Genomic DNA, 22,531 nt, shown 5'->3' on the forward strand with positions numbered 1-22,531 from the left:
CCTTGCCACCATCTCACACACCTCGTTCTCCAGCCCTTTGCTTGGATGACCAACAGAACTCTCACTGCTTGTCGTGACAACCAGGAGTGAATCAAGTGGAACTACCTTGGAAAAATGTCCATGCTTAAAATGCTAGATTAAAATTTCTCTCATTTCTCCTTACCCTTTGAAAAACTCACAACCGAGAACAAATGTTAGTGTATTCAGCTGGTGTTTCCCTGGATACAGTCTTGCACTTTCTGTGCTTTATCCCTGCTTTCTGTCAAGACAGCCATCGCTGTTCTTCTCTTTCCAGGTGTTTCTTGGCCTAATATGTTGCTTTTCCCTTGTGTGGGCAAAAGGAGTGACCCAGAGCCTGGCTACAGGACAGTGGTGAGATCTGCGTGGGCTGCCCTGGCCTTTTGTGTTTGACCGCTGTGCAGCGCTCGTGCTCAGCTCTGCTGATTCCTCTGGCTTTGTATTTTCCTCTCAGCTTGTATCAAGCATATGTTGTTTCTCTGTACACAGGCATCTCACAGAATTTCTCAGCTGCCTCTCTGTCATCCCCGAGTCCAAATTACAACTGTCAATTATACATGAAAGGTAGGTGAGATCAAAGGCTTCCCTTAGTCCTGCTACTTGCGCATCTGCTTTACCCATAAAACTACAAAACCAAAATTCTCTTTCAAAATGCTCATCTTCAGTTTAACCTAGTACATTTCATCAAAATTATCATCTTGGTAGCTTCCCCCTATTGTACAGTGGATAATGAAGAACACTTTATATGCTTGTAAATGACAAGAGAATTTAAAATGTGAAAAGGACATTTTAAAATGAGTAATTTCATGATTTCCTTCAGTGTTTAACAAGGATTTTACCTAGAGTTGGAAATATTAATGAATCAGATTGTTTCAAGGTAAGACAGAAAAACAGGAGAGGAGAAATTGTTAAGTTGGGGTTTTTGTTTGTTTTGTTTTTAAAGGATTATAATTGAAAAAAATGAGTAAAAAAGATAAAATTTTGACTCCATTTATGTGAATGTTACTACATTCTCCCTCAATTTCTCAATATTCAACCTGTTGTTGAGTGTATTTTACACATCCGCTCCTGAGGAATATGAGAAACTCTGCAATGCAACACATCTAAGCTTTGCTTTTTTCCCGAATTAATGGCCCCCACACCCAAAAATTGCTGAGAATTTTTAAATATTGTTATTAGAATGTGATGGCTTAAAGTAAGTAAGCTCATTGTGTGTTTCAGTTCCAACTTTAATCTGATGAACCTCTTTAAAATTGAAGACTGAATGTTAAAATGCTCCACTTTACTACTGTTTATCGTCTGTTTAAAGGAAGTATATATTGACAAAGCACTGTTCAAGTATCAGAGAAACTCAGCTTGATGAAATTCTTGCAAGGAAATATGTATAATGTACCATTGTGATGACATATTTTAAAAATTGTAACATTAATAGCTTAATAAGTAATGTGAACTGCTTTGGTCTTCAGCTAAAGCTTCTTTGCACAGGGATTGCTCCCATGTAGTGATTTTGGTTCCCTATGGATATTGTCATTAATTTGACAATTTAGTTCATGTCAGTGAGCAGTCTAATAAAGGGAACTTTTGGTGCTTTAGTCTTCTGGTTGATTGAGCTGTTGGGGGTAGAGTCAAAAGAGAGGAATATTTGTACAAAACACTGTATTTGCCTGCTAAATTAAAATCTGCTCAGCCAGATGTTTTTTCTGAAGATTTTTGTATGTGTGACAGTAAATCTCATTTATAGGCTACAACAAGTGAAAAGTTTTACTCTACTGGTGTTAATGCAGTACTTGGGGCATGTCATGTATGTCCATCACCAAATTGCAATTATTTCTGAATTATCAGGCATTGAAATCTCTTAACAATTGCAAGCTACTTGGGCCTGAGCTCTTTTTGTTTGGTATGATTCAGAGAGACTACTCTAACATTATTGACATCTTATGTTCTTCCTAAACTCAGCTGATCAATATTGAAGTGCTTTAAAAAAGACCCACAACCAATACTACACATACACACACAAAGCCCAGGCTAATTATTTTGCTGGGTGAGGTTTAACATAATACTGGGTGTAGAAATGACAGCATCATACACATCCTGGATCATTTCAGAAATGCTTTTAATCTTGGTTGTGCTAGTCTAGAGAAGAAAGAAGCTTTACATATCACCATTCTAAAGACAAGGCATATCTGTTCTTGTTTCGTAGATCTGTAAAGTATAATCATACATCTGAAGCTTTTTCAAGACCTTAGCATATGTTTATTAAAAATGTACTTTCCAAATTGAGTCCTATACTCTAATTAGGCTAGTTAAGCATGATGATCTTACTTCAGCTGAGTCTGTTTGAATTTAGAGCATCTCTATTCACTACTCTGATGCTGCTCTGTTTACCCCAATGTGGAGGAAGTCATGGCTTGGCTTTCAGTGGTTTGGCTCAATACATGTGGGAAGAATGAAATCGAGGCTGCAAGGTTTTAAAGCATCTCCATATGTTGGTATTTTGCACTGAGTGAAAGAAAAGCAAACAGGCATCTGGGAGCAGTGAAATAAGGGGATTATTTTTTCTTTATGTGGACCTTGGCTTAAGCTGGGGACACCAGTGGGGGTGTGTGTGGAGGGGTGCTCTGAGAAGCAGATACTTGCCTTGGTGTCTCAGCCCCTTTTTCCTCTGCCTTCTGGCAAAGCAAAATGACAGGAACAGTAGTTTTGTCTTAAACCAGAACAGCCTTGCACAAAATCAGCCTTACAGTCTGTAGCCAAATTGCCACTCCAATACAAACTTTCTGTAGGATTTGTGCAGTCTCTTGTATGACTGACCTCACACTGAGTATGCGTATCAATGATTGTGGAAAACCGAGTCTTTAGGTGCTCCTGCCTGCTGGTGCTTTTCAAGACTCCGTTGTTATTGCTATGTCATTATACACTGAGGAAATCTCAAACTTTTTCATGAAAGGCGAGAGGCCAGTTCTTATTTTTGTCATTACCCAAGCTGGCAGGGTACCTGTTTGAACTTTAAAGGACTGACTCTATCTTGATTAGGTGTACTGGACACTTAATTTTTCACATCTAAGGTGACCACAGTGACCAGCAGTCAGCTGGTTTCCTTAGATGTCTCTTACTTTCTTCTCTGCTCTTTATTTTAATTGTTTCCCCAGAAAAACGATCAAACTTACTTGCCAGCTTAGTAGTGGCTAGGACAGGTTTCTGGGATGAAGTTCGGTGAGGTGTTCTGTGTTCCAGTTATGTGTTCTAATTTTTACAGATTTTACTTATTTAGAGGTAAGGGAAAAGGGGCTTTTTTCTCCCCTTTTCCCTCTTTGAATCAGAAATGTTCTTCTCATCTAAACTGGTTCATACATTCCTTCAGGCAATCCAATTTTTATGGAAAAAACTTTCATCAGAAAATCCCTGACTTGTTGTGCTCTCTGGAGACTTGTGTCTACTGGATTTTAGTTTCTTCGCCTTTGACACATTGACACAAAAAAGTCTCTAATAAGCAGAAGCAAGCCCACCATTCATCTTTCTCTGCTGCTCTCCAGTTTGTAAATGAGCAAAGTTTGGTTATATACTTACGTGAGTTAATTACTCTGTAATGATTAGAATACTGTAGTCTTTTGTGGCTCCAGCAGTGAATTCTTTCCTATCAATTATTGGAAGACTATAAATGCTGATGATAACCATTGGTCTATTTTGGAATTCTAAATCTTTTATCCTCCAAACCAATCACTTGAGTTTTTTTTTTTTTAATTTTATTTTTCTGGACATCTTTCTGTTTTGGGACTAATTAGAAAAACTTAATAGTAATATTCTTTATTTTTATATTTCAATATTTTCATGTTCCAAAATGGCTAGGAGGAACATGAAAAACATATTGCAAGTTCTAAGAACCATAACTCTAAAATCATTCATAGTTTGCTGACAGGTTTTGGCATGAATGACTTCATTCCTTTAACAACAAGGAATCTTTTGAATTCAATTGCACTGTTGTTGCCATCATTGGTTGCTTGGTTTATTTTAAGGAATGGGAAGTTCTGAAAAGCAAAACCCGTTAAAGGGTTTGTTTGGTGCTTAGGAGTGGGGAAAAGAGGAAGGTTGGCAGAATTTTAATGATCCCTTGCTGACAAGTTAGTATCTGGCGGTGTAATGACTGCTGGGGAAACTTAAAGCTGTTTGGAGTCACGTGAGTTATCCCAGTCCCCTGGGCAGTCTTATGGTTGATGTTGGAGGGGCTTATCTGATTGCATTTCACTGTTTATATTTTCTGTAACATGGGTTAGATGTCTATCACAGTTCATCAGTTTTCAGAAAGGCTTCTGTAGTGTACCACAACTTGTGCAATAGACCCTCTGTTAGTGTTAGTTATTACAGTAACCACTGTAATACTAGTCCAGCAATGAAACTCTGCAGCTTTGCTTTGACTAAGTGGAAAATGGTTGAATTGCAGACTTTAAAGCAAAAATGTTGTTCTTACTGTTGTACTCAATAACGTTCACCTGGTTCTACCCCTCTGCACAAGATTGCAAACTAATCTTAATTAACTTAATCTAAATTTTACTTCATGCCAGTCTTCCTTGGTTTTCAAACCTGTTGCATTAACAAAATAACTGGGAAAGCTTGGATTTCCATGCATTTGTAAAGAAACAACACTTTCTGTGTAATTGAAATCTTGAGTGTCACGGATAAATTGTAAATACTTGAAGAAGTATGTGTCATGGGTGGGAATTCTTTCAGGATGACATGAACAAGACTGGCACAAACTGCAGCACATTTTCAATTAACTTATTTTTCTTTTCCCTGAGTTTACAATGCGTGCAAAATGCTGATATGGTTCAGACAGCTGTTCTGACAGTGCAGTAGAAGTAGGTTTAATATTAAGATAGTCCCAGCATATGAGACGGGGGTGATGGGGGGGGGAGCTTTTCCTGCTGCTTTCGCAGCCCTGGATTGAAGATGAAAAGGCATGGTTTAAATTAGAATTACAGAGTGAGAGCAACCCCCCTGGAGCATGGAGAACAGGGTCTGCTGCCTCTTCCCTTCTTCTATACCTTTCAGTCTTGTGTGTCCATCCTTATTGTGCTGCCTTATCATGTGATTCACTCCGAATGGGAGGAGATGAGGGTGACACCAGTCCCAGCTCAACTTGGGTGCAGTTCTGCAGCAGGCAGTTAAGGCTGATCCTAAAAAGCTGCTGCCTGCCCAAATACTGGGACAATTGGGAGTTCTTAGTTTAACTAAGTGAACCGCATTGATTAATGGCCACTGTTCTGCACATACAAGGCAATAAGATCCCAAAAACATTAACACAGAAAAACCTTCATCAACCTAGGCTTAAAAATTAAGAAACAAGGCAAGTCATTAAAGAATGTATTTTACTAATAAATCACATTTGAAATGGCATCTATGCAAATGAGCAGCTTAAGCAGGGCATGAGTGGGACCAAATTTGTTTCTGTAAAAAGATTTACACACTTTTAAATGACATGTTTGAAATCGATTGAGAGGAAAGAAAAGAAATGAAAAACCTGATATAACAGTGGTGTAAAATTACACTTACAGTAATGGGAGAAGAGAGTTTATCTACTCCTAAATGTCATTAATTCATCTAATTGCATGTTCTGTCTTTCTGTTTGTGATGTCTTACATGTGATGATGGTTTTAGTGATAGAGTAATTTAACAATATCATATGAAAGAAATAAGTGAACCTCTGCCTATTCTTCTATTTCATTACTTTCCTCCAAAGCTCTTTTGAACTCCTATAGAAGTAATGCTAATTTCCAGTAACAGTGTGCCTGCTGGCTCAAAATTTATAGTGGTTTGTCCTACACTCCTATTCTGAGTCCTTCTAGTTCCTGACTGATGTGAGTGTGAAGAAAACTTTACCATTCCCCCCTCTCATGCTATTTTTATTGTGGACCTGGTGTTCTCTTTCTTCCTCTTTCTCCTCAAACGTGTTGGTGGTACAGCAAGAACATTGCTATATTGCACAACTCTTCAAATAAAAGACCAATGAATTTTTCTTTCTATCTTTGGTCTATCTGTAGAGAAATGCCAAGCTATATACAACTGCTTGATGTAGCCATTAAAGGCATCTATTCATGTGCTTGTCAGTTTTGTCATCTTTTTGCTTCATGTGTTGCCCATGCTACTTTTGGCATCTCCCTTCCTTTCAAACCTTTACATGCCCAGCAGATAGTTTCCCCAGACCTAATGAGGCGAATGTAATTGATGTGTTTGAAACATCTCAGTGTCTAATTTACTCTGGTATAGTAAAATGAAGGCAAGGAAAAATAGTTTGTGTTGTTCTCCAAGTAGACACATGTAATTACATTCCAGTGACTGTAATCCCTGTATTAGCAAATGAGCTCTGTGTTTGAAATGCTGAGGCATGCGAATTTTGAATGTGCTCATGTACAAACTGCTTGGGTTGATTCATGGCAAAGTTGTTCCCATCTATGTATGTGTAACTGATCATCAAACACAAATGAAACATGCCAACACTCACACAAAATGCTCTAGGAATTCATCTCTTCTTTTTTATGGGTGTTACCTTCTAATTGGCTTTTCATACTGTACTCTCAGGAAGAAGCATGTTCTGTACCAAACTAGAAAGGCTTAAAAAATGCAAATAATGGAGAATGGCAGCTAAACTAGTCTGGTTCACACCAGACACAACCCGCTGGTGTGGATTTATCTGTCTTCTTGAACAGGTGCTCAGGAGAGGAATGATACCCAGAATACAGTTTTCTAACACAATTTTATTTTTAGTCAAGGAAGAGAGAGGAAATACCTACAAAACTTACATTTTAGCTACTGCTTCAAGTCTTCTTTTCATATTTCACATATTTCTCAATTATGAAATCACATCAGAACTGTCCAAAATATCCTTTACTGTATTCCTGAAGTTCTCCAGTGAAAAATACTTTGCTAACAGCAGAAAATGTTCTATATTAATAATGGTTTGGAAAAAGTGGTCTTTCACAGAAATTCAGGCTAAATCACCAGTCAATTAAAATCTGTGTTGCTACATGGATTTGTGCTGTCTGCAAACCTGAGCTCCTACTCCTCCTTGAAGGCAAGGGGGTTGAAGTGTGTGTTTGGGATAACCTAACACCTGGCAGTGGGTTGTCTCACCTTGCTCAAGATACCAACTGCCCCCTGGGACCTTTGTTCCCTGGATGTGGCTTGGTTATGTCATCAAATCAGTGCACTAACAAGAAGAAATCCTCCCAGAACATCTTAAAGCTCAGCATTTCCTGCCAGTATTTCAGATCAGATCTTCACTGCAACTGAACAGACAACTTCCATCAATTACACAGTAAGTTGTTTGCCACCCGGGCAAGCGACAGTTGACAGCTGGCACTGAGTAATCAGGAAGAATAGGGTTGGTTGAATATCAAAAGTGGGAGACACTGAGACAACCTGCTCTTCAAAATGTGTCTGTCACTTGGCACATCTACTTCATATTGTGATCACTCCTGGTTCCTCGTTGACTTTTGGTTTTTGAGCAGTAACATATTTACTGAATAATCACTAAAATGACTTGTGAATAAAGCAGACGGACCTGATTTGGTAGAGTGACTGTGAAGTTACACTAAAACAATTAATATTCTAAAATATCAGCTGCAGTCAGAAACTAAGCTGGCAAATATCAAAGCAATTTACAACTCTGTATAGCTGAATACATGTGAGAACACACAAACACACCCCTGAACATATGTGTTGGCAGAAGTCAAGGGTTGTTTATAAAGAATTATAATTTTTTAGCTAAAATATTTAATAACTGTTTTGTTGCCAGGCTAAAAAGTACCAGTGTGGCAAATCCACTATTACTGATGTGAAATCTTTCTCCTCCATTATATTTCTACAAATATTTCCTGTTATGAACTGGAAGATCATTCTTTGTAATTTGTATGACGTTTTGCTGGTTTCGTTCATTTGTGTTTATGCCTATGTGTAAAGGAGACTAATATCATTTGAGTTTCTTCAGAACTACAGTTAAGTAATATGCACAAAATTCAATCAAATGCATTTTTGACAATTGCTAGATTTTGTTTTTCCACTAATACATAAATGAAGTAGAACTTGCCAAACTGAAACCTTGGCTTGGTTTATTCTAATGAGTTTATTGTATGTTTTATACAGTTCCTTCAGTGTCTTTTGCCTTTTGTTTTTCAGTGCTTAGTCCTAAACAATCACCTCCCATGAGGCAAAACTGTTGACATTTCTCTAAGCATATGCAGACTTTCCAAAACTGTTTCTTGATACTGGCAGAATTGTATAAATTTTAAGTATTTTTCAAAGAGCTCTTTGTTGAGGACATGTGATGCTTGGGGCAGAGAGGGAAATTTATGGGCTACCAGACATTGCACGGTATTTAAATTTCCTTAGTGATTGCAAGCATATGAAAATACTTTATGAACTCCCCTGAAACAAGAAAATGTGTTTTAAGAGAAAAAAAAAGGTACCATACTAGAAAAGCCTATAAGACTCATGTCACTAGGAAGCAAAATTACTGAAGTATTTTCAGAAAAGAATGCTTACCTCAGTACATTAACAGATATTTTTTTTGTATCCTACCCACTTGTTATTACTGTGAGTGTGTTCTTCTCTCTTATTCAGAAACACTGATATACTGTGAAATTTAGTACTTTTTGCCTGTCTTCTAAGTAAGGCAATAGCAGGCTGATATAATTTCTAACAAAACAGAAACATGAATGAGATTCTTAGTACCAGAGTAAGTGAAAAAAAATCACTTTATCAGCATTATTTTTACCAGTTGCTTCAAAACCACTGTGTTAATAAATTAGGTTATGGAGACTTTACTGTATCATGGAAAATATCTTCGAACTAGACACAAACACTTCTTAAGATGCATTAGAGGCCAACACAGGTGTTTCCAGCAGCAACACACATTAGCCCTCACTTTTATTTTCTTTTTAAAGTGCTATTTTAATTATCTCAATATGTTTTCCCTAAGAAGTAGAGCAGCTTATGCAATCCACCAAGTCCTGAGATCATACCCAGTATGCCAGTTGTTGCAGAAGTGGGAAGCAATCAGTAGTGGAGATATGTAAGTATGCTTCTATGTCACTTGAAAAAAAAATGGTTTAAGAATGGGAAGCTGGAAGGAAACATGGGCTGAACAGAACAGTAGAGGTTTGTAAATCTGAGAAAATGGAGGACCAAAAGCAGTAGGGAATTAGAGAAAAATACAAGTGTCAATCTTTCAACAGGAACACAGACAAAGAGAAAACCAACAGGAAACCATCCCTCAAGGAATTTTACAGTTGCAGCTTTTTAAGAGGATATGGCAAGGGGAATGTTATGTAGCAAAGCTTTCAAATTAATTGCTGAAGGATTGCAGAGAGAAACTATCTTTGGCAGAAGAAAAAGGCTGAAGTGATAGTAAGAGACAAATACGTCAGTATCATTAAGATTTTTTAGCAGAAAAAACTTACTGTGGAAGCTCATGAACCCCTTAACTGGAGAGCTGCAGGATCATTGGATAAATATTCATTTGGTGCTGCTTGTAAATGTAAATAAGCTACACTGCATCTGTGTTTCAAACTTACTTTTCAATAATGCTGTGGAAAAGTTGCCTAGAATTTTGAACACTGGTCTTTTTGCATCATTATAGAACAGGTCAGAAAGCCACGATCTCTTACTTAATTAACAGTTCAGGAAAAGGCATTAACTTTGAATTAAGTAACTTAGAAAACAGAGGCGCTGCCTTCACAAAATTCATATTTAAAAGATGCTTTTTGGTTAAGCTGACTATTCTGATCAACTTTCACAGGGCAACAGCACAAGTGTACTGTCTCTTGAGAAGGGATCCTCTGGGCAGACCCACTGCCCTACTTTCAAGCTGACACTTTTAGCAAATAAAAAAAATGCCAAGCAGCCTTCAAATAAAGCCAGAGTCCTAACTCTCAAGAAATTTTGGCTGTGTAATTTGAGTACAAGTGGGGGAAAACAAAAATGCCTCAGGTACTTGCCTGCTGAATTCCTGTTCCTCTGGAAGATATTATTCATCTGATCCCTTTGTAAACATAAATGGTTAGAACTAAATAAAGCTGTCAACATTTGAGAATAAACAGTAGAACAGTAAAGTTAAACAGCTGAGGCATTCTCTATATACCATTGTACACATTCATTTTTTAGAGATGTGGATGCTACTGGTCTTTCTAGTCTATTGATTCTGTAAATATAAAGAGAAGCAGGAGAAGATGGATGATGCAATTATTTACTATTGGTACCAAAATAGTGAGCAGGTAAAAATAAAAAAACATGTAAAGGTGTATACTTCTTGTTCAAAAGAAATAAAATCTGAGAACTTATGTGATAAGTGTGCATTAGAAGGTAAAATGGAAGAAACAAATTTTTTCCCAACACATTGTTCTTGCAGGTAGACGTATCCTAGTTGAACACTTGTAGAAATACAAACATCTTGAATCCTTGCTATGCCTGAGAAGGATGGAATAGCCATTAAGACTGATTTCAGGTGGTTTTGATAGGCACAGAACAACTAAGGTAAAGAGACAACATAAACTATTTTAGAAGATATAAATTATCCTTTAGGAACATGTCATTCCTGCAACTATTTGGTTTCCTTAGGCATCACGGAAATTTAGAGATACTGATAAGTTTGCAATATGAAATAAGAATATATTATTCTAGGCTTAAACTTAATATAGTGATACTTAATACAGAAACGAAAATAATCAGGTGATCACCTATGCAGAAGCTTAACTGAGTTGAACTGTGCATCTTGTTTGTCAGTTTTTGCTGGATGGGTTGTGTGCCCAGTGCAGCAGTTATACAACATGAGGAATGTTGTCTTGGAGGGTCCAAGGCACCAAGGTTTTAGGGTAAATGTGTGCCACAGAGCACTGTCATACGCTGGTCATTCTGAGCATTTTGTGGTTCCTTTCCATCATTCACATGTGGTTACCCTTCCAGAAGAGGAGAGCTGGTGTTCTTCATGTCCAAGATGCATTCTGATAACAAGCTGAGAAATGGCCAACACACGTGCTGGGGCTTGGGAATGCTCTGCAGCATAGATATCTATCCCTGTTGGCCATGCAGCACATTCTGAAGTCGTAACTTGTTTTGATTTTTATGAAAGATATTGCTCTTTTATCTATTGTAACCTACATCTGGAAGGAAACAAAAGCTTATCAGTACATATTCTAAATGTAAAGTTGGCTCAGAAGATTGTTAAACTACAGCCACTGCCAGTCCTTTAGGGGGGTGGGTGTGTATGTAAAAGTAAATGGGAAAAAAAACAGCAGTTGTTGAAACTGGGTAAATGAAGAAAAGGAGCTTAGTGTGCTTCCAAAAGGAAATGAAGAGCTGGAATGTGATATTTAAATACACTTTTATAAGTGCACATTTGTGCTTGCAAGTAAAATGGGAACAGATGTACCAATTCGATCAAAGCTATTTATCTATAGATGGAGCTGTTTCCAGATGATGGCAGGCATTAGTAGGATAACAGGGCGGGTAAAATGGGCATCAATGCCTACCCTTCAGTTTACATTAGATTATTTCAAGAGCCTCTTACAGACAGTTCTGATAGGAGTGCCAGGGCAGGTGTGGAAGTCACAGGAGGAGCAGACCCTGGGGAAGGGCTGTTGGAGTGACCGGAGCTCTCGGCACAGTGTGAGCTGGTCTGTAAGTCCTGAGCACTGCATATGCCTCCTGCTGCTTTTCTGGACACCCAGGAGGGAGACAGCAAGGAAATCCTTGGCCTTAGGAAGGAGAGGTATTCCAGTGGCTCCAACAGGGTACAGAGGGACTCCCCTAGACCTGCAGGTGTTGGTAGTAACAAGGGCTGGGTGTCAGCACCTTTGTGTTCCTCATCATCCAAGGGATGGGTCTGTGTGGGCTGCTTGGGAATGAGCATCTGGGCACCTGGCTTCCAGCCAGGCCAGATGGGGATATGCCTCCTCATGCTTGGGAGAATTTGGGCATAAGAGTCAGTTGTGTGACATCAGTTTTGCTTTCAAACAAGAAATACCCTTCTATTCTTATCAAGTGGTTCACTGGGATTTGCTGCTTTGCTACAGGTGTTGCAATATTGTCTTAGACTCTCAAATTCTGGGAAATAAAATGTGTTGAGTGAACTCCTGCCCTCTCCCCCCTGTTTTTTTTAAACTGGATGATATTTTAAAAATATGTTCAGCGAGAATAAACAAAATATTCAGCAGTTAGAAGTGTATTGAATTCCATAAAATGGGATACTGAAAAGCATATACCTGACTTTGTTTGAAATAGCTACATTATTTTGAAAATATTATTGTCTCTTGTAGCCTGCATCTTCAGGGGGAAAAAAAGAATATTCAACTTTGCATTTTATTCTGAAAAGGTAAGCATCCCTTTCTGTTTCACTTCTTTTTGGATACACTGAAATTCTGGAAAATTCTGAGAAGTTTCTTCTTTTTGTTGGCCAGTTACAAGTATGTTCATAATTAACCAAGTAGATGTAAGAAAAGTCTTTGCACAATTAAAATTAATGAAGGATATCCTCTCCACTCCCTTTATCGCTAAAGCTTTATTTTGACATATGGTATTACTTTTTATACTGGCACTCAGGCTTCTTGCACAAATGGAAATGAAGACCTAAGTAGCCACCAGCATTTTTAGAAAGATAAGTGAGAAGTATTTTGGATTTTTTGGCTATTTAAGTGCCTAGCATATGTTACAGCTTATTTTATAAAAAATATTTGAAAAAGAAAGCAAGCACTTCTGTGACTTTTTTCTGTTTTGTTGGTTTGGTTTTTTTTTTTCCCCTCCCACATATCTTAGCGAAACTTTAATAAATTTAAAAAAAAAAATCTTAAGTAAGTTTTGTTCCTGTAAATTCTGGACTTCAGTGCTCTAGAAGGTATTAAAAATTATTAGGAAAATACATGAAATGTCCATCTTTCTTGTGCAAACACATTTACAAATAGCTCTGCTTTCTTTTGGGCTCTTGCAGACCTATGTAACTGAACTAATTCAGGTGTCGGTTACTTAGGCACGTGCAGTATGAGTTATTTGGGGTGTCCAATGCATGACCAGTTCTTGGAGCACATTAAATGCTTACAAAGCATTGAAGGTACCAGGAAATATGGTACTTAATGCTCAACACAGTCTTTGGTTTGGTTTGTACTAAGCATTCCTAGAAAAAATTTCGCTGTCTAATGAGGTGAACGTTATGTGTTCATTTACTTGCCCAGGGCCTTTTTGATGAAAGATTTGATGCAATTGCAAAGTACTAGTATTTTTACCAGAGCAATTAGGTGTTTTAAAGTTGGCTAATTACTATTTCAGTGAGGGTGAGGATGTAATTTTTTGCATCACCTCCCCATGGCAACCCACCTAAACCTATCAGGAGGATGATTAAAGGAGCTATCTCCAAAGCCCCTGCTGCAAGGATCCACCTCAAGACTTTTTAACCACATTACAATACTGAAAGTACCTAAGATTACTTCCTCCTGTTTACTTTTTAATCAGTTACCTATATGTGATCTCATTAAAACTGCATAAACTATACTAAAAAGTCATAGATGAGTTCCAGGCACTGATTTAAATCTTGAGTATGGATTTTGTTAGTCTTTTTTTTTTTTTTTTTTTTTTTTGTTAGAGAGATCTTAGTAAGGAAAGGGATGCCTTGTAGAGGAAATAAAAACTTGCAGTCTTTCTTCTCTAACCCCTGCTGAATAATTCAAAAGTTTTGTTTCTCTATCTCAGGTTAAGAATTATCTGTTAGACTTCCTGATAACTGACTTTTACCCTTGGAAACATGAAGAACTTATGGAATTTGTTATTCTGCAAGTAGAATCTGATGGGACAGTTGCAGGTGGGCATTTTGAAGAAAGGATATGCTCTATGTTAGTGTATAAAAAAAATAATCCAGAGTTTCTTAAGAATTCTCATTTTTGCCATGTTTTAAATTCTGTTAATTTGGTAATTTAACTCTGAGTGTTTCCAAACATATTTGTTGAAGGATGTTGTCATTGGGCATGGTTTCTCTTGCCTTTTCTTACTTTTATTCCATGTATTAAGTATAGTGTATTTCATACAATTTTTTTCTATAAAATCAGTCTAAATTTAATCTGTTTGTTTAAGGCCATAGAAAATTTATCAAATTTAATATATTAGTAAGTGACTGTTGTTATCAAAATTCTGTAGCCTTGTTGAAATGATATCTAGATCCAGATATTTCCTAATGCTGTAGCAAAGGCTATGTCTGCTTGGCAGTGACATTATTTAGCGAGAAGAAAAGTTGACATCAAAGTTTGTATTGAGAAGACTGTGCAGAGAAACACTAAACTCCAGTTCCTTCTAGTAATTATCCCTGGAAAAGAAATGATTACATGCTTCCTGGTGTGTTGATTTTGGCTCTATTATGAGGGGTCTTTAAGTCCTCATGACTTGAGTGCGAGGTGAAAGCACTCTGCACAAAAGCTGCTTTGGAAGTCTTCCACCAAGCTGTCAGAAAACCTTCGTTAAATGTTTGTGAAGCTGAGTCCTCTTCATCTTCTTTTAAATATGCCATGCTGTGTGTAGGTGTGACTTTTACCAAGTTTTTTAATGTGCTGTGAATATAATTAATAGACATTTCTCACAATATACAATTTTGCACTATATAACAAATAGTAAACTTAGGGGAGATCAGAAAAGATGAGATGGGTTTATGGAAAGCAAGTCTCCCTCCTGTTTCCAAGTACCATGAACATGCCTGAACAAAATAAGGATGGGGTGGAGAGATGCAAGATCTGGGAGGTGGATAACAGCTCTGAGGTTTTAATAAATGACTGTAGTTTGGGCTCTGACTTCTGACTGTGTTCCATGTGTTTCAGCCATTGAAAAAGTATTTGTGGAGGGAGTGTGTGTTCAGTCTGTCCTCTGCATCACAGCAGTTGTGTACCCAGTGCTGATAGGCTTGGAAGTAGGGTGGGGATTTTTTCACAGATAACCTTTCCCAAATTATTAGTTTGTTACTTTCTAAACCTTTCACTAAAATGATCAGCTCAAATATTTCTTTAGTATTATTATTTCTTTTAGAGTAACTGGTAAATATGTATGTTGAGGGGTGTGTGTAATCTGTCTATACCTGATGCTCTGTGTACTGTTACTACTCTTATTTAAGTCTGTGCTGCTGAGGATTTCTGTAGTATAATGTAGTGGGTTTCTGTGGCTGGGTTTGGTAGTGGGGGGGCTACAGGGATGGCTTCTGTTAGAAGCTGCTAGAAGCCCCCCCTTTCCCATGGAGCTAATGCCAGCCGGTTCCAGGATGGGTTTCCTGCCACTGGCCAAGGCCAAGTCAATCAGGAGTGACAGTAATGCCTCTATGATAACATATTTAAGAACAGAAGATTGTTGTGCAAAAAGAATTCCAGGCAGGGAAGAGTGGAGTGAGAACATGGGAACAACAATGCACACACCAAGGTTAGTGCAGAAGGAGGGGCAGGAGGTGCTCCAGGTGCCAGAGCTGAGGCCCTGCAGCCCCTGGCGCAGACCATGGTGGGGCAACTGTGCCCATGGGGGACCATTGGGGTGCAGAGACCCGCCTGCAGCCCTTGGAGGAGCCCAGGCTGGAGCAGGTGGATGCATGAAGGAGGCTGTGACCCCATGGGAGGCCCAAGATGGAGCAGGGTCCTGCCAGAGACCTGCTGGAGCAGGCTTTTCCCAGGTAGGACTTGTGGCCCCTGTGGGGGACCCACATTGGTACAGCTCATTCGTGAAGGACTGCATCCCATGGAGGAGTGACCCACGGGACAGCAGTTTGGGAAGAACTGCTACCTGAGGGATGGACTCACGCTGGAGAGGACTGTCTCCAGCATGACATCAAGGACTGTCTCCCGTGGGAGGGACCCCACAGAAGCAGGGGAAGGACTCCTCTCTTTGAGCAGAGGCAGAAACAACAACTGACCACAACCCCCATTCCCCATCCCCCTGTACCGCTGGGGGCGAGGAGGAGAACATGGAAAGAAGGAGGGGTGGGAGGAAAGTGTTTTTAATACTGTTTTATTTCTCACTCTTTGGCACTTATCCTGGTAGTAATAAATTTAAGTACGGTTCCCACTTTGAGTCTGTTTTACCCGTGAAGGTAATCAGGCACTGACCTCTCCCAGCTGTTATCTCAACTCATGGATCCTTAGCTGTTTTTTTTCTTTCTTCTCTGTCCAGTTGCAGAGGGAGAGTGAGAGAGTGGCTTTAGTGGGTACCTGATATTGGGCCAGGGTCAACCCACTACATATACCAAAGCTGATGAAGTCTTAGAAAAGGAATCAAGATTTCAACTTCAGAAAGTGCTTCCAAATAAGCTGGAAAAGTCTGAGAAAGAAAAGAAATATAGGTAGATTTCCAGATGAGAAAAGAATAAGGATGACAATAGTATACAAAAAACCTCGCTGCCACCACCCCCAACACACCCCACCCCATCAACCAGAAATGCCCCAAAACCTGCCTTCAGAAAATAACAGTGATGACTCTAAATGCCTAAATTCATGATTGCAAGAGACATCTCCACGGTTTTGCGTATGCATTTATGACTTCAAGGTAGAATTTAGAAATGGGCAGGGTAACACCTGGATCTCCCATGGAGCTGGTGACTGTTCAAAGTTTGGCCATCACAAACTGATAACTCAATTTCTTATGCAATTTTGTTGTGAAGCCGTGGTAGGGGGACCTAACCTACTCGAAACAGCCCAGGAGTTAAAGGGCTTTGACTGGAAGAGGAGACCTGGATTAAAACTAAGTGTTTAAATGTGCGTATCCTAGCAGTGCACCAATAATCATCAGTCCATAGGGATTTTCCTCTCTTGCTCTGCTACTGGGTAGAAGAGAATGAAAGATTAATATGGCCAGATGGAAAGTAGTCAGTATTTCTGGTTCCAAATAAGTGAAATTCTTTTGCATTTTAATATTAAGCAACCACTGAAATAAAAAAGACTTTGTTTGAGGAGAAAAAAAAAAAAAGTAGGTTTTTAATGTACTTGCCTCTGGTTGATCTCCAGAGGAAGCTTTTTTTCATCTATATATTAGTTTGTTCTGATGTTATGTCAGTCATTTCTGTTGCATACAGGAGGCATGATTTTACATATGGCTTATGTATTCTCACAGAGAAACATTATTTGTTTTCCTGCAGGGAGTTTTCAAAAAAAGTCTTTTATTTTAAATTGTAAAAGTGTATAGGGTATATATGAGATACAAAGCTTACCAAGCGAATTGAGCAAAGATGATTTTATATTTTTTCCTTTTTTTTCTTACCCTCTACCTTTTTTTTTAACTAAGTATTGAATTACAAAAGACAGGTGCAAAAAAATTTTTATCATGATTGTGATAAATGTTTAACACATACTAAATATTATAAATACAGAAGGATAGGCAAAAAACTCAACCTAACCAACAACCAACCAAAAAAACCAAAAAACCAACCAAACAAACAAACAAAAAAATCAAAAAACCCCAACCAACCAACTAAACAAAAACCACAAAAAAAACCAAAACCAAACATGGGAGTGGGAAAGACAAGTTTTGATTTCCTCAAAGGTTTTCGGATGTCAATTGTAGAATTCTGTTTTTTGTTTCCAAAGGACATCCTGTTTTTCTCAGTGCCACAGGAGCATCTCTTACAAAGCCTGTAATCCATTTTTACTATCTGTCATAGGTCCCAATTTTTAACTTGAGAAATATGATGAAATTTTAAATGGCCAAATCAGTAAGTTGATAATATCCATTTAAAGCATATTGATTGGAGGTATTGCCTTCACCAACAAAATTTCTTTGTCTGCTGTGAGACTGTATATTATAAAACTTGCTGACAAAAAGAGGAAATGAGCAGAAGCTGTCAATACAAATTGGGTGGACTTTCCCCTCCCACCCCCACTTGTCAGACTTTATTTATAGAGTCCCCTCACACTCCTCACTTGATACCAAAAGGAGTTAGTGTAGTATGCAGAGTGACAGATGACCCTGCGATGGAGGTGTCTGCCTTGCTGTTGCTGTTCCATTTGTAAGCCAAAAGCAGCAAAATTGTGCAATTTTGGAACCTGAGAGTGTGCAAGCAGTAGAAACTCAGTTCAAAAGCCTGGCTTTCAGCTCAGCATGAAAGCAAGTGATTCATCAGGAATCATGCATAGTCAAACAACTTTCAAAGGTGTCGTGTTCAGTGTGATTCAGCACTGAACTGAGCTCTTGCTTTCCTAAGAAGAAGGTGCTGTAAAATGATGAAAAATTGTTTCCTGCTCAGGGGGAGGGGAAAGCTGGTGTTTCGAAAAACAAAGTTCTGAAGAATGTAAGACTTATTTGGTTAAAGGAAAAAATATCCCCTATAAGTACACATATTATTTTTCTCAGCGTTCCTGGGATGCAGGTGTTGTCTGCTCCTGCTACAGGGTTTTTCTGGCTATTACTGTTCATGGAAGCAGAGGTGTTTTCTGTGTTTTAATGGAGGCATCCCTTCTTACTTTCAGGTAACTTCAGAGTAGTGTGTTATAGGACAGGCATTTGCTAAGGTATTGAACTACAGTGGATAGTGCAGACCAGGGAAAGAGCTGAGGGTGTTAATTGTGTTGTTCTCATACCACTGAATGGAGACCCATTTATGTCAACCTCTTGCTTCAAAATCAGTTTTAACCAGCAAATAAAGGTATTATTTTACAAAAAGGATTTCCAAATAGTTATGAAATATTCATGTGGAGAGAGGGTGACTGATCTGAGTCTGAGATTAAATTTGAATTTTCTTCTCTCCCTCTGTATTCAGATGACTTGCTGGGTTCATTTTTCATTCTTGCCTTTCAGGGGTTGTACTTTCCAACCGTTCTTCAGAGGGGGCCCTCTCCTTAGTGAAATTTTAAGTTTTTTAAAAAATCAACAAATATAATTATTTAAATTCTCTCCGAAGCATTTAACCCATCTTCTTTTTGTTCTCTCCTAATTATGATTTAAGTTAAAGGTCAGGAACTACTTTTGCTCAAATATCTTGTAATATTCTTCATTATAATACAACTACTAATGATTCTCAAAAAGAAATATCTAGAGTGTAGCTATGCTGGTGCCAATGGAAGTTTTATTCCTAAAGAGTTGGCCAGACTCTCCTCCCAGTACCAACATGGAGAGATCTCCAAAGTTCATCTGAGCCAGAGGATGCCAGTGGTTTGATTGTTAAAGCCCTCCAGTACAATCCTTCTAGCATAGGGTATTTTTAACTCTTTTAGCTAAAGCAGATTTATACATTTGCTATAGTGAAGTGTGAGTGTGAATTTGGCTTGAAATAATTAAGGACTACTAGAGTACAGTTTTGTATGATACCAATTATTTTTGGGTGCTATGAACAGTTAGAATTTTTGAACTAAATAAATCTATGAAAAGAGCATATTTCTTTGTGCAATAAGAGCCTGAGGAGTATTGATTTAAAGGAAATAAAAAGTGCCCAAAATACAAAGGCACTCTTTGAAGGTAGGCGTAATACTTCTTTTAATAAGTGTACTCACTGTAATAAAAGTAACACCTGTTGTATCTGTGGTGGTAAGGATTTAAGGGGTGAAGAAGTATTCTTGTACAAGCTTTATTCTTCAAATGTGAAAAAGCATTTTTTCTGCAATTCAGTGATAGTAAACACAAAGATTGTAATCAGCTGCTAAATTGCACCATGGAAATTATATTTTCTTGATGATGATGGAAACAACTTTTTTGCTAATGTGTTAGAAGCATGTGTTCATGTTAAACTTGTAAATAGTCAAAGCCAAGTCTTTAAAAATGACTGGAGAAATAGAAAGAAAGGACCGGTAAAAAGTAGGTAAGTTAGGACAGCACAACCTTGCTTATCTGTTACCTCAGTCTTCAGGCTCCTAAACTTCTGGAGCAGCCACCCTCTTTTTAGAGTCTCTCTGGTCATTGTGTCTGCTTGAATTATCATCCCTCCGAAAGATGTGTTTCCATCTAAACCTCTCTTAAGGATTACTGGGTCTGGGAAGGGGCTCTCGGAGCACACCCATGGCATTCCGGTGAGATTAAACCCAATCCCAACATGCACTGGCAGCTTTTGCTTTCCACTAAAAGGGAGTCGAGTTGAGCAGTGGTTTTCTTTTGTGTAATACTCCAGTTGTGAGAGTGCTCATCCAGGCGCTGGAGTGGGTACGTAACGCTTTTCTCTGCCTGGAGGGCCCAACTGCCGGCTTAGAAGCTTTTCTGGGGATTTCCTTTTGAGCTTGCAATTGAAGCTGTGCTTAACTCAACCCTTCCACTAGACAGGGCTCAGAGGTGATTATTCAGGACTCGGGATTACTTTCTAGGAGAGCGAGTCAGTTACTGAGGTGCTGTATGAGCTTGGCTGTAGGAGATCAAACCGAACGGTTCTGTAGTAACTGGCTGATGAGATGTATTCACACAGGTTGCCAGTGCAACATTTGGTATGATTGTTTATTTCTCATGGCATGGTTGATATGCTCGTTAAAATTAAGAGATCCTTCTGGACAAATCAGTCCTGTACTACGATTGGCTCCACTTCTTTACAAGAGTTATAAATGGAAGTAAAATATTTTATAACAGAATATGTTCATTTTGCTGCTAGCTGGATTGGAGGGAGGTTGCTTTTCTATTTTCAGGAATTTGTTATCTCGTTCAAAACTAAAGCTGCTGGTAATGTAGCTATAATTTAATTTCAAAATAATAATTTCTAAACATATTACTTAAGTGATGAACATACATATGCTTCAAACCTGTTAAGGATTATACTTGAGTAAGCCTGGCATGACTACAGGAGCACCAGGAGAACTGAAAGGTTAGAAAAGTGAAACATATGTATTCCTGCTTGCCTGTGTATGTTTTAGCAGAGATTTGAGCAGGAAGATAGGGAAAAATATTAGACTTATGGAAGGTGAAAGAAATAAGGGGAAAGACTTTTTTATCTTCTTTCTCCAAAAGTATAAAAATATCACTCTATTGGTGGCAATATAATAATAAAAGACAAGGTGTTTTGGAAGTAATAGATTGTGCATTTTGAAAATGGGTGAACTGGCATTTTTGTGAAAGCAGAATGCTGAAATAGGTGGGAACTGTTTCCCTGGCTGAGGCATCTTTGGCACAGAAACAGAAAATTTGGGCTATTTGAAGAATTTGGCTGGGGGTGGGGTTTTATAGTCATGCTGCTGCAGTGGAGATTGCACTTGGGGATGAGAAAAGTGCCTGCAGAGGACAAATGTATAAGAGCTGCTCCCTCGTCCCTACTCCTTGTATCTGCCCTCACCCACAGGTGCAGACACACAAGGATATGCTGCACACACAGCACATGGAGAAAACTTTTAGCCTTTGCTGAATCAACTAGATTTGAAAATGTCTGTTTGAGTGCCATGATCTCTGATGGGAGAGGTGGGGACTGGAAACGCACAAGTTTGCTTGCTCTCTTCTATCTGTGTCTCAGTTTTTGTGCTACCAGAGATTTACATAGCCCAGAGGTCCTGGCATATGTGACTGATGAGTCATACCTGCTTTCTCCAAAATCTTTGTGCTTCTGGTGCTTTATGCCTATATATAAGCACACACACACATATGTACATATAACAACTGATGTGTATGCCAGTTATTTTTTTACTAAATATATGCAAAATTTGTGTGGGATTTCGACTATCAGTTATGTTTTGACTGGGGGTCAAGAGCCTTGGCATCAAAATCCATCTGAATAGGTTTGAACCAGACTGTGACCAGTCCCACTATTTAAAGATTAGCATAGTTCTTAGCATAGTTCTGTCAGGTGGGAGCTGGTGCTCTCCCAGGTAATTCCTAGGGTTGTTTTATGGGTGTTGGGGGTCAGTTTACCAGTGTAGATGTAATGGAAAGAGCCAAAGGGGAAAAGACTAGAAAGAGCAGGAGAGGAGTTTGGCAGGTTACTGAGCTAAAAATGAACAAACCTAAAAAGCAGTAGGACAAGAAACCTGACCTGATGTTTCCAGTGAAGCATAGACAACTCCTTTTAAAATAATATGCTGCCATAACATATGACTATCCAGATGGCTTGGCTTTGCTTCTGACAAAGGCAGAGATTTTTACCTCTGTCACTAACCTCTGTATCTGCAAGAATAAAGGCATAACACTAAACATGCATATATATGTATTTTAAAACAGAATTAATATAGTGACAGTCTTAGATGACTACCCAGAAGATCATCTCTGACAGTGTTTTTGGATCCATGTTTCCTAAATCTGGCTCAATATAATGCAACATGGTAAACCAAATCCTGCTATCCTACTTTTTTTCCGAACAGTAACTTCAGAAAAAATAAGAGACAATATTAAAATGAGATTTATGAATGCTTCTCAGTGTCTTAGTGCACATATGTATATTATATATTTTCATGGAAGAACGCTTTTCATGGGGGGCAGAACACCATCAAATCTCAACTGTTTTCCCACTCCATTTTGTATTCCCTGCTGTTTGGCACGCACTCACATGTTAGCTTGCCAAAAGAGTAGCTTGACAATTAGGTATGTTAGCACAGTTATGCATTTTATAAACTATGCAAAATAATGC

At 38.5% G+C, this 22,531-nt stretch overlaps 1 long non-coding RNA gene across 1 annotated transcript; it reads left to right on the forward strand.

Moving 5' to 3' along the window:
* Nucleotides 1–9,003: 9,003 nt before the first annotated feature.
* On the forward strand, nt 9,004–12,337 carry LOC120323139. Its single transcript, XR_005563325.1, has 3 exons — nt 9,004–9,082; nt 10,418–10,542; nt 12,324–12,337. It is a non-coding gene; the product is annotated as an uncharacterized LOC120323139 (long non-coding RNA).
* Nucleotides 12,338–22,531: the final 10,194 nt, after the last annotated feature.

The sequence above is a fragment of the Pipra filicauda genome, unplaced genomic scaffold (assembly GCF_003945595.2).
Source record: "Pipra filicauda isolate LSUMZ 115617 unplaced genomic scaffold, ASM394559v2 scaffold1_size10287979_pilon, whole genome shotgun sequence".
In the NCBI taxonomy this organism is placed as follows: domain Eukaryota; kingdom Metazoa; phylum Chordata; class Aves; order Passeriformes; family Pipridae; genus Pipra; species Pipra filicauda.